The 13,352-nt window shown below is 40.2% G+C and overlaps 1 protein-coding gene and 1 pseudogene across 6 annotated transcripts in view; one reads left to right on the forward strand and one right to left on the reverse strand.

Moving 5' to 3' along the window:
• Positions 1 to 13,352, forward strand: part of RPH3A (rabphilin 3A) — a 273,026-nt gene that overhangs the window by 61,807 nt on the left and 197,867 nt on the right. The window lies entirely within an intron of this gene.
• On the reverse strand, positions 2,690 to 3,280 carry LOC112935203 (large ribosomal subunit protein uL22 pseudogene; annotated as a pseudogene).

Genomic DNA, 13,352 nt, shown 5'->3' on the forward strand with positions numbered 1-13,352 from the left:
TGCCATGCAGAAAAATAAAGTGGAGTTAAAGGGCTAGAGAAGAAGAGAGTATACCGTGCTAGGTCAGGTGGTAGGCAACATTTGAGCAGAGACCTGGGAAAGTGAGCCATGTGGATGTATGTCTTGGAGAAGAGCATTCCAGGCAGAAGGGACTGGAAGTGCAAAGGCCCTGTGGCATCAGAGTTTGAAGAACAGCAAGGAGAGTAGTTCAGGTGGAGCCGAGTGAGTGAGCAAAGATTTAAGTGGGTTCATAAAAGTCAAGTGCTTAGAGGAGTGCCTGGCACAATAGCAAATGCTTCATAAATGTGACTTGTCATTGTGATTATTATGGCTATCAGTCTTCAGAATATAAGACTCATTTTGGGGGGGAAGCCTAGGCTATATATTTTTGCAATATTATACAACATATTAAAAAAGAAATTTAGTTTTCTTTTATGTTGAAAGGAATATGTCTATGATCATTGTAGGCAATTTGGAAAATCCAGATGGAGACAGATGGAGACAACCATCATTAATGTCTAGTGTATTTCCCGCTGGTATTTTTATGTGCTTAGTTTTTAATCCATTACAACTGCAGTCACTACCGTGTATGTGTGCAATTCTATTTGCTATTTTTTTTTTACTTCACTCGATGACATAAATATTTCTCATAATATAAATGTATCATAAACACAATTTGTTATGGCTGAATAATGTTCTACTGAGTGCAACATGCTAACCCATCCCTCAGTTAATGGACATTTAGGTTGGTTTTCATTTTTCTCTATATGCATAATATGCACAGTGTTTTTTCCCCCTCCTTATACTTAGGGTTGTTTTCTTAGTTGACATTCTCAGATATGAAATTCCTGATTCAAAATTCAGGGTGGTTGATTGTTCAAAGAAATTTAAAACCAATGATGTATAGTTGGGTGGTTCTTTAACGTGGAGTATATCAGATCTCTTGGTAGCCTTCAGAAAGTGCCACATTCCATTTCATTCCCTTTTAGAGTTGGCAAGTTCTGCGAATTCATCTCTGAGAGTAATGAGATTTGCTATTTGGTGCTCCTGGCAGTTTCCATTTTAAATTATGTAAACAATGGTCTCCATCCACTGCCTTGGTAAGACTTTCTGACTTGTGTTAATACTGGCTCTAAGGTGAAGCAGGCTGTAGGAGTGATGGGGTGAAAAAATGGATCTACTAACCAATTCTGTGACCTGAGGTGGTCACACCATATCTGTGGGCCTCAGTTTCCCCGTGTGTAATAAAGACTGCATTCACTGATACAAGTTCTTATAGCAACTGGGCACCAGTTCTTTGAGTGATGTTTCATTGGATTATAAGCTCCATGAGGTCAGATATCTTGTCTGCATTCTATGAATGAAAGTTCATGAAGGTTTAGAATTTTCTAGAAATCTTCCTTCTTTTGTTGAATGAAGATTTTCTTATCAGATTGGGTAGGAGGAGGCCAAGAAAAATATTTGCACAGTGAGGAATAATTTGGGGGTCCAGAAGTGGAGCTTGCTCATCCCCTTTTATATATATCTTTTTACAAAGATAGCCTTTAAATTAAAATAGTAACACATATTCATGGTAAGAGAATTCAAATAGTACAGGAAGACAAAGAGGAAGAAAACCTCTTTCCTCACCCCTAGAGGTAACACTGTTGACAAGAATGCTGCTACATGGGACCTGGGAGTTTTGTCTTTTTCTCAGTGCTATATGTTGGTGTGTGCTACAGTGTCTGGCACACAGAAGCTGCTCAAGATCTGAAGATTCTCTCTCTCTCTCTCTCCTTCTCTCTTTCTCTATCTATATATGGTAAATAATAAGATCATTCAATGAATGGATTGAATGACTTAATGAATATATGTTCATCTTTCATTTCTACATATTTACTTATTTATAAAAGTTTTATTTATTTATTTGAGAGACAGTGAGAACATGAGCTGTGGGGAGGGGCAGAGGGAAAGCGAGAGGCAGACTCCTTCCTGAGCAGGAACCCTGACTCAGAGCTCAATCCCAGGACCCTGGGATCATGATCTGAGCTGAAGGCAGATGCTTAACCAACTGAACCACCTAGGTATGTCCCTCATCTTTCATTTTTAAAAATACAAATTAGTTCATATTATAAAACCACTTGACTTTTTAAAAAAATTATATCTTAGTATTTTTTTTTTTATCTTGGTATTTTTGTATGTTAGTGCTATAGATCCACCTTCCTTTGATACCAGGGACATTGAGTGCAATAGAATACATGGACCTTTATTTTTTATTGTAGTAAAATATTCATAATATACAATTTACCATTTTAAACATTTGTAAGTATACAGTTGAGTGGCATTAAGTATCTTCACAGTATTGTACAATCATCACTACCATTCACTTCCAGAAATTTCCCATAATCTCAAACAGAAACTCTGTCCCTAGTAAACCATAATTCCTCATTCTCCTCTTCCCGAGCTCCTGGGAACCAGGATTCTGTTTTCTGCCTCTATGGACTGGACTATTTCAGGTACTTCAAATAAGTGGAATCATACAATATTTGTCCTGTGTTTGGCTTATTTTACTAAGCGTAATGTTTTTTGAGGTACATCCATGTTGTACTATCAGAATTTTATTTCTCTTTAAAGGCTGAAATAATATTTCATCATATGGGTAAATCACATTTTGTTTATCCATCCATCGATGGACACTTGGATTGTTTTTTTTTTTTTTATTTGCATTTATTCTATGCAGAATTTACTCCCGGGCCATAAGTTTTTGTTTCTTCAGTTTCTTCTGGGATATCTTTTTCTTCTGTGCAACCTCCTCTTCTGGTTTAGGAACAATCTGCTCTTTTTCAGTAAGAATCATCTCAATGTGGCAGGGAGAGCTCATGTATGGATTAATCCGGCCATGAGCCCTGTAGGTTCTACGTCGCATCTTGGGGGCTTTATTCACCTGGATGTGCTCAATGACCAGAGAATCTACATCTAAACCCTTAAGTTCGGCATTACTCTCCGCATTTTTAAGCATGTGCAGTAAAAATTCAGCACTCTTCTTGGGCCACCGACCTTGTGTCCAGCCCCACTGTTTGGCCAACTCCACCATTGTAGCGATGGAATGGCACACACTGCTTCTGCAAAGTGACATCTTTCAGATACTTGGTGGCTTTTCGAATATGCATACCCTTGATGGCCTGGGCAGTTTCACGTGTGTTCTTAAAGTGAACACGAAGATTCGAACCTCTCGACTTGCATGATTTTGCAGGGTTTTCTGGGTCCAGCGAGTAGCGAACCATCTCCGGAGATCACTTCAGGCCGCTCGGGGGAAGAGCGACACTTGGATTGTTTCCCGCCATTTGGCTATTGTGAATAATGCTGTCATTAACATGGGTGTGCAAATCTCTCTTTGAGTTCCTGCTTCCAATTCTTTTGGGTACATACCAGGAAGTGGAATTACAGGATCATATGATAATTCTTTTTGAGAAACAACCAAACTGGAACTTTCATTTTAAAAACCAGTCACTCCTTGTATTTGTGTCCATAACTACAAGGTCAGAATGGGTAGGTAGGTAGGAAGGCTGGTGAGGGACCTGAGAGAGAACATGAAGCTCTGGCCTTGGAGAGCCTGCATCATCTGGTGTGATTTCCATGCACATTTGTTCTCCTTTCCGTCTTCTGCCTCATTTAAAGACCTATTTGTTCATTCACTCACTCATTCATTTTTTTTTTTTTAATGAAAGACAGAGAGAGAGAGAGAGAGAGGTAGAGACACAGACAGAGGGAGAAGCAGGCTCCATGCAGGGAGCCCGACGTGAGTCTCGATCCCAGGACTCCAGGATCATGCCCTGGGCCAAAGGCAGGCACTAAACCGCTGAGCCACCCAGGGATCCCTCATTCATTTTCAAGACACAAAATATTGATTACTTTTGCCATATTTCAGGCATAGTTTTAGGTTCTGGGATATTTGGGGAAAATAGGCAGCCAATACCTCTGCCCTTAAGGAACTAATATTATGATAATTATAAACAGTATAAAATGAATAAATAGTACAGAGATTTTAGAAGGCAAAGATTGTTATGGAAAAAGAAAATATGGGAAAGAAGGTGCTTGGACAAGGGTGTTGCAGTTTTAAATTGGGGCGTCAGATGCCTAGAAGGTGGCTTTTGAGCAAAGACCTGAAGGAGGAGAGGGAAATGGTTGTGTGGATAAGGGGAATAGCATTTCAGGCAGAGGGAATAGCCAGTACAGAGGCCCTGACATATGAGCCTCCCTGGTGTGCTCAGGGAACAGCCTGGCTGGGGCAAAGGGAGCAGGAGGAAGAGTGGGAGGAGGTGAAGCTGGTAAGATTATGGGGGCAGACTGCATAGGGCTTTGTAGACCACTGTAAAGTCATTGACTTTCTGTCTGAGCTGAAGTAGGGCATCTCCAGAAAATTTTGACCAAAGGGGTAATGTGATCTGATTTTCTTTTCTTTTCTCTTTCATTTATTTATTTATTTATTTATTTATTTATTTATTTATTTATTTTTTTCCTTTTTTTTCTTCTTTTCTTTTTTAAAGCAGGATTATGGGACGCCTGGGTGGCTCAGTTGTTGAGCGTCTGCCTTTGGCCCAGGGTATGACCCTGGAGTCCGGGGATCGAGTCCCACATCGGGCTCCCTGCATGGAACCTGCTTCTCCTCTCTCTGCCTGTGTCTCTGCCTTTCTCTCTGTGTCTCTCATGAATAAATAAATAAATAAAATCTTAAAAAAAATAATTAAAAAAAAGCAGGATTATACCACCTGCTGTGTTGAGAGTACACTGCAAGGCATACCTATGTAAAGTCAGAGAGATCAGTTTAGGAGGTAGTTAGGAGGATCCAGGTACAAGAAGATGACCATGTGCTCCCAGGTGTTAGTTGTGGAGGTGATGTGAAGTGTTTGGATTCTGAATGTGTGCTGGTGTCTGAGAATTTGCTGATGGATTGTGTGACTTGTTTGTCAGCAAAATGCTCTAAAGAAAACAAATGTTTTGCTGCATGAGTGGCTGTTAAGTATTTGGCATATTGAGGCAAGATCAATTTGTTAATAGATTATGTTACTGTAGGGGTGGTGCCTCGATGGTCAGATTAGTTGATCCTTACCTGCTGGTGCCTCATGGTCTCTCCACTCAGGTTCTGAGGAGGAAGAAGAAGATGCTGGTATGGAGAACAGCTAATCCTTACTGAGCACTTACTTTATGCCAAACGCTGTTCTTAGCACTCGCATCTTATACAGTAGATAAATATTCTTTGTTACATATTTAGAAAAAGGTTTTGAAACAACCACACACTTATAGAGAAATTGGGGGTACAGTACCAAATTTTTTCCCCGTGAAATCATTTGACTGTAAATTGCTTTTCTAGCCTTTGGGTGCTTGAGTTTTCTTTGGTATAACATGGTTAGGAATGAGAGATTTCAAGTCAGACAGACCTAAGTTCAAATCTTGGGTCTATCACCAACTTGATGTATGGCCTTGGGGAAGGCAGAGCAGCTCTGTAAGCTCTGTAAACCTCTGTAAGTTCCTGCATCTGAAGAAGAGGAAAATTACAGCACCTGCTTTCTCAGATGGGTGGGTGGATTTTGCTAGGCAATGTGTTGGGGGCACCTAGCCGAGAGCCTGGTCCATCGTAAGTGGTGGTAAATGTGCTTCTGGGATTCCTATTTAGGTCTCAGGAAATAGTGTGTTGCTTTCAAAAGGGGGAAATATTAATTAGAGACGCAGTTTGGCCTATGTCTATGGGGAGGATCATCACAGAAGTGCAGAGTTGTCTTTCCGTTTTACAGATGAGGTAACTGAGTCCCAGAAAGAGTAAGAGGTTCTTTGCAGGAAGCAGATGTGACATTTAAAGTTTTGTCTCCTGTTCAGTCTTCAGAATGCTCCATTAAAAGTTGATGTGTCCCTATGGCCCAGCAATTGCACTACTAGGTATTTATCCAAAGGTTACGAAAATAGTGATTCAAAGGGGCATGCACATCTCAATGATTACAGCAGCATTATCAACAATAGCAAACATGGAAAGAGCCCAGATGTCCATCAACGGATGAATGGATAAAGAAGATGTGGTATATATATATATATATATATATATATACACACACACACACACATATATATATGTAATGGAATATTAGTCATCAAAAAGAATGAAGTCTTGCCATCTTCAATGACATAGATGGAACTAGAGGGTATTATGCTAAGTGAAATAGATCAGTCAGAGAAAGACAAATACCATATGACTTCACTCATATGGAATTTAAGAAACAAAACAGATGAGCATAGAGGAAGGGAAGGAAAAAGAAAATAAGATGAAAACAGAGAGGGGGGCAAGCCATAAGAGACTCTTTCTCTCTCTCTCTCTCTCTCTCTCTCTCTCTTTTATAAAGATTTTATTTATTTGAGAGAGAGAGCAGTGAGAGAGAGAGAGTGCATGAGGGGGTGAGAGGCAGAGGGAGAAGCAGACTCACCATTGAGCAGGGAGCCTGATGTGGGGCTCAATCCTGGGACTCTGGGATCATGACCTGAGTTGAAGGCAGATGCTTCACTGACTAAGCCACCCGGGTACCCATCCATAAGGCACTCTTAACTATAGGAAACAAACTGAGGGTTGCTGGAGGGGAGGTGGGGGGTGGTAATTGGGTGATGGGAATAAGGAGCATGCTTGATGTAATAACTGGGTGTTATAAGCAACTGATCAATCACTAAATTCTACCTCTGAAACTAATAATACACTATATGTTAACTAAATTAAATTTAAATAAAAAGATTTTAAAAAGTGGATGTGCTACCTTCTGTAAGCAATTAGGAAAGAGTTATTCTGGAAGTATTTCTTTCTTTTTTTTTTTTATTCTGGAAGTATTTCTGATTAAAATGAAAACACTTTGTTTCCACAGTAGCTTTGAACAAACTCCCCTTCCCCCACCAAAATAAGTAACCCATTGCATTCTGGGTTAGTGGCTCTCTGCAGCTATATCCAAATACCATGAGGTGTTGGAACATCAAAGCAGGGACCATCTTCTCCTCTCTTCACAATGGGGACAAAATTGCATTCTTCTGATTGAGACATAATTGCATTAGGATCTCAGTAGGGAGGAGGGAGGACAAAGTGCTGAAAGTCAGTCTGTACCTTTACAAAGTTATTTACTTTGCTTTCTTTCATTCAGCAGGGAAGCTTTGCTTTCTTTGGGTTTCTACTAACTTTTTTCTCGTCTATTGAATTCTTATTGTGTTGTAACTCTGTATTAAGCTCTCTATTTTTTGTAAAGAAGTATTTTCCTGGCTTGTCTCCTATTCAACTTATTCCAGATTAACCATTTCCCCAATTAAATATGACTCCAAAGGAATCTAATGCTAGACAAAGAAGTTTTAGGATGAGATTCTTTGCCTGAATGCAAAGGATCCATGCAGGCATGCATGCATCCATTCATCCATCCACCTATCCTCTGTGAAGAAGTATTGCTATTTCCAACATATTGATAAGAAGCTGTCAGGTCAGAGAGGTGGTATATGCCTAAGGTTACACAACCGATAAGAAGTACTGGATTTTGCTCCAAGCAAGAGGGGGAACTCACTCTTCTCCCATTGTATATGGCAGGGATTAGCAAACATTTTCTGTAAAGGACCAGAGAGTAATTATTTTAGGTTTTGCAGGCCACACAGTTCCTTTCACAACTGCTGAGCTCTGCCATCATAGCATGAAAGCAACTATAGACAATATGCCAATGAATGAGCGTGACTGTATTCTAATAGAACTTTGTTTATAAAAACAGGATGCAGGCCAGATTTGAGCTATGGGCCATAGTCCCTGCCAACTCCTGCTCCATTGTCCTGAGGGTTGTAAATCATGATAACCCATTCTTTCTGAATCCCCAGCTACAGGGGTGGGCACATGATCAAGCTGGCCAATCAAAGACTTTTTAAGGATTGATAAAATGAGGATAAAAGAGAGAAATATGCTTTCCACTATTGCTAAGCTGGTAGAATGAATGTGGGGGTGGAGGTCACCATCATGTAGAGGGAAGCCAAACACAGAAAATAATGGCTAAGCAATTGGGGGGGGGGAGAGAAAGAGAGTGATTATTGATTAAGCTTCTGAATTCAGCCATTCTTGAGCTGAGTTGAATATTATTTCTCAATAATGTGTACCCAAAAACCCTTATTTATTTGCTTAAATATATTCAAATTGGATTTCTGTCACTTGAAAACATGAGTCCAGACCAATAGCCCCAGTGTATTGGCCTCACAGTTTCATAATAAAGGCTCAGTGCTCCCATGTGGTTTGAAACATGGCTTCCAACAGCTGTAAAGTCACATCTGTCTAACATCATAACCCAAAGAAAGAGGTTGTCTTCTTCACTAGTTTTAACGGAAAATCCCAAGGAAGTCCTCTGCAAATTTTGAGTCATTTGTCCATCCCTAGAATTCATTTTGTTTAGAAGGTTGGAAGATTCTGGTTGACTTATTAGCTGGAGATGGGGAAAGAAGTTTGTGGGGCATGTTCTGAGAAGCCCAAACCAGCAGTTCCTGAAGGGAATAATTTTTGGGTTGTCTTGAAAAATTTGCATGGAAAGATCAAAACACTTCATGTGGAGGGAACAGCAAGTGCAAAGACAGAAGTATAAGAGAAATGCTGGGAGTTTAAGTGGCTTACAGATAAAAGTATAAAGTACATATGGAGGAATTGTGAGGAAGTGAGGTTGGAGATAAGAAAGGGCAGAGGTCTGGGATGCCTGGGTGGCTCAGTGGTTGAGTGTCTGCCTTTGGCTCAGGGCATAATCTCGGGATCTGGGATTGAGTCCCACATCAGACTCCCTGCATGGAGCCTGCTTCTCCCTCTGCCTCTCTCCCTCTCTCCAGTGTCTCTCATGAATAAATAAATAAAACTTAAAAAAAAGAAAGGGAAGAGATCAGACCAGGAAGGGAGAAGGCAGGACCATGTAAGTTATGACAAGGAGTTCAGATTATGTCATGTAAGGCAGTAGGGATCTATTTGGGAGATTTACAAAGGAGACAGGTGATCATATTCTCTCTCTAGAAAGTAGCCTTTGGTGGTAGGTTGAAGATTGGGCCAGACTAGATAGAGGGAAGCCAGTAAGGAAATGTCTATAGTTGTGGTATGTGGAGTGGATGCCCAGGTATGTGGAAGTGGATGCAGAATATGGGAACATGTCTCCTGGATGTGATAGTTGGGAAAAAATCTGCTTCCTTGTATAGTTAATCAGAGGTCTGGAGGAGTTATGCAAGTAGTGCTGCTGGATTGGCTCACCAAGGGTTTGGGTTTTAGTGAATTTTTCTTGTCTTCATCACAAGGAAGAAAAGCTCAAAGGAGGCCTCTGATTACTAAGCTTGGGTCACATGTCCATCCCTAAAAACTCGTTTTGTTCAGGAGACCTACAGCAGAGGAGGGAAACTTTCAGTTTTGGAGCAATGGCAGCAAGATAGGTTGCCCACTGGTCACTGTAGGAGAGGAGATTCATGCTCTGCACTATACCCCCTCTGCCTACCTGATTTCAGCACCGCAGGGACGGACAGCTCCACAGCCCCGGGAGCATTACAACCCCACCATATTCTGCAGCATTTCTATGCTTTTCTGCCTCAGAGCTCTTTTCCATAGTGCTGAAGGCTGCTGAGCCTATGCACAGACTGGAGGGACCGGGAGTTTAACACTCCCAGGTGTAACCGTCAGTCAGCAGGAGACAAGAGCCGGTGGATAAATTCCCCAGAATTTATCCATTTGAAGCACATGCTTCATAGTTCATTAGAGGCTATCCAGCAAAGTTGAACCCTAGTTATACACAGAGATAACCAGTTCATTAACATACTTTTAATAGCTTTTTAAAAAAAGGCTTTGAGAGAGATAGGGAGCTTGAGAAAGAGAGAGAGAGAGAGAGAGAGAGACAATGAGCAGGAGGGAGGGGCAGAGGGAGAGGGAGAGCATGTTTCTCCTGATATGGGGCCAGATCCCAGGACTCTGGGATTACAACCTGAGCTGAAAGCAGACGTTTAACTGACTGAGCCACCCAAGTGCAAGTTGTTCTTCCTTCATCATATCACTGTTTTACTCCCTCATTCCTCTTACTGGGTTCACCACCCAAATAAATTCTGCATCCAACTGTTCACCTCAGGTTTTGTTTTTGAAGGAATCCAAACTAGGATGGCCTTCCTTAAAATCCAGGAACAAATGTTTCCACTTGTGCGAAATGGGGATATGGCTCCTTATGACTTGTATCCACAGGGAATGTCAGCAATGAAAGTGCTATCCTATCTGAATTCTTGAACCTCCTGAGTCTGAAGGCCATAATATCCCACTGACTTATCAGATCCAGTACATGCAGGTTTGAATCCTGCATGTGCTGCTCTATTACTACAATTGGACAAATCACTTAACATCCTGTGTCTCAGCTTTCTTATCTGTAAAATGGGGTAATAATTATCCCCATCTCAGAGGTTAAATGTTATAAAGATTATTATTATTATTATTTTAAATTTTATTTTTATTTATTTATTCATAGAGACAGAGAGAGAGAGAGAGAGAGAGAGGCAGAGACACAGGCAAAGGGAGAAGCAGACTCCATGCAGAGAGCCTGACGTGGGACTCGATCCAGGGTCTCCAGGATCACGCCCTGAGCTGCAGGAGGTGCTAAACCGCTGCACTACCGGGGCTGCCCTGTTATAAAGATTAAATGAATAAATACACATAAAGGGCTTGGAATAGTGCCTGGCATAAAGTTAGACATTCTATAAGTTTTTGTTATTAATAGCATTATTACTATTTGCCTGCATTTATTTTATTCTTAAAAAGATTTTATTTCTTTATTTGAGAGAGAGAGAGCAAGAGAGAGAGCACGAGCAATGGGGAGGGAAGGGGTAGAGGGAGAAGAAGAAGCAGACTCCCACTGAGCAAGGAGCCCAACACAGGGGCTCAGGGGCTCAATCCCAGGACCCTGAGATCATAGTTTGAGCTGGAAGTAGATGCTTAACTGAGATTGAGCCACCCAGGCACCCCATAGTATTTGCCTGCATTTAAATGTTTACTTATTTTTGGCTATTAGTAGTCTTTCTTTAAATTTCTTTCATCCTCTGAGTTTATGGTCTATAAACAAAAGCTTAATTGCATAAGAAGGTTACACTTATTTATTGGAACCCAGTTGTGAATTCATTTGAAAAAGAAGCATCATCATCTTATAATGCAAATGATCACCCTTAACTGTTTTTATAAATGCAGATTTTAAAAACATCAGATTCCCTGGAAGCTACTATGTTATTGCTACTATACTATATGCAGCTTTTGTATAGTTACAATAACTGCAAAGGCACAAAACCATGTTCTAGTCAGGTGACTGTAAGTGAACCTAGAGTCAAAAGCATCAGGTTCAAGACTAGCAAACCAGCCCCCTTGCTACTCACATGGAACAAGCACTGATATATCAGACGACTCCAGTGGTTTGCATTTACCTGAACTGGGAGTCAGGTTCTGCAGATTCAGCCTTGGCTGCAGTCACAATGTAGGTCACTGGAAGGAAATTATCTTGCCACTGTTTTAGACAGAAACGAAACTTAATAGCTTATGTCTTTTTTTTCTCTGCTGTGTGGTGCTGGGGCATTTTAATGGTTCAGGGACAGTGGAGGATATGTCTGAAAGCCTTGCCTCTCACAGCTCTGTTTTATTCACTGTATTGGTGACCATATTCTGAATTTTCTTCCCTGGACAGTCTTTAGCTTTCATAGCCAACAACTCTCCCTACCTTTGAAACCAGCTCATGCCTCCCAGTTTTGACTCCTACTCATGGTATGGGCTATCCCAAGCCTCTCATCTTTCACTGCTACAGTCTAGTCAGGCACCTAAGGGTGTGAAAATCAGGCTGCTCTAGTTTCTCTCTTCATAGTTGAGTCTTGGGAGAATCAGAGTCAGTCCCTCCACCCTCCCATCAAATGCAAGATTCTTTCTGGTCAAAGTGAACTGTTTGAGAAAGCACTGGCTAGAGTGCTAAGAGATGAATGTCATGGAGCTTGGTGGAGGAAGGAATCATCCTTGCTTCACCTTCTCAGAAATCCTTATGGCTTTTATTCTCTTGGGTTCAGAACAAAACACCAACATGGATTCATATGCAGACATTTGTCTTCTCAGTAGCGTCATGAGCAATGAAAAAGGAGTAAGAAATTTTCTTCTACTCTCTATTTCAACTCCCCTACTTCATCCAAATCCACCAAAGACAGCAATGCATCATCGATAACCAGTGTTGCTAAGTATGGTTGTGCAGGATGCTTACTACTCAGGGGAGAGGTGAATGGGGGTTTAAGTCCAGCCCAAACTCTGCTTATCAACTGTATGGAATCGGAGAAAGGACTCCTTTTCTAAATTTGCACAGAAGGCTATATGAATTAGCAGTGGCCCTGAAAATAATAGTTAAGAACAAAGCTGGCTTGTGGTTAAAAAAATGTTGGTGAAAAACTCTTACAAATCCATTGCCACCAGTTCATTGTGGCCATTGATGCTTAAAAGTTTTTCCAGTGATTATTTTTTAAATTACAAAGTTAATACCCATTCTTATAAATAAATCTAAATCACAAAGAAATAGAGTAACAAGTGACATCCCATCCCCCAATCCACTTAAACTCCACAAAGCCAATCACTATTAAAAGTTTGCTTGGTCTACTTCCAGATTTTTTTTTTTTTTTTTTACTTCCAGATTTTTAAAGTATTTCTATAAACATAAACCTATTTTGTTGAATGTATACACATATATTCAATATCCATAATTTATATAAATGAGATAATATTAAACATATTTTTATACTGCTTTTTTTCTTCACTAATTTATCTTGTACAGTTTTCCATGTCAGCTCATAAAGGCCTACTTCATTCTTTTTCATGGTTGTACTGTATGGCTACCGCACAATTTATTTACTCATTTATTCACACAATTTTTTTTACTTATTTGTCTCCAACTGATGGACATTTGGATTACTTCCCATGTTTTGTTACTATAAACAATGCTTTAATGTTAATTTTTGGTATATATATGTATATATTTCAGTATATGCACAACTGTTTCTGTAGGATCTATTTCCAGAAATGGGATTGCTGGATTAAAGGGTGTATGCATTTAAAATATTGTTAGATATTACCAAGAGTCTTTTCAAAAGGTGGTATCTGTTTACTCGTCCATCTGAAGGTAGCCAAAACCTTCTGACTCTTTGCTTCTGAGCTCTTGAACAGCACATAGAATAAAAGCTGTGTGAATAATAGCTATTACTGTGTAGTCACCACCTCCAAATTTAGTGGATTAAAAGAACAACTTTTTATTTAGCTCATGATTTTGTGGATTGGCAATTTAAGCTGGACTAAATGGGTGACTCTTCTGGTC

Source organism: Vulpes vulpes, chromosome 10, assembly GCF_048418805.1.
Source record: "Vulpes vulpes isolate BD-2025 chromosome 10, VulVul3, whole genome shotgun sequence".
NCBI lineage: Eukaryota > Metazoa > Chordata > Mammalia > Carnivora > Canidae > Vulpes > Vulpes vulpes.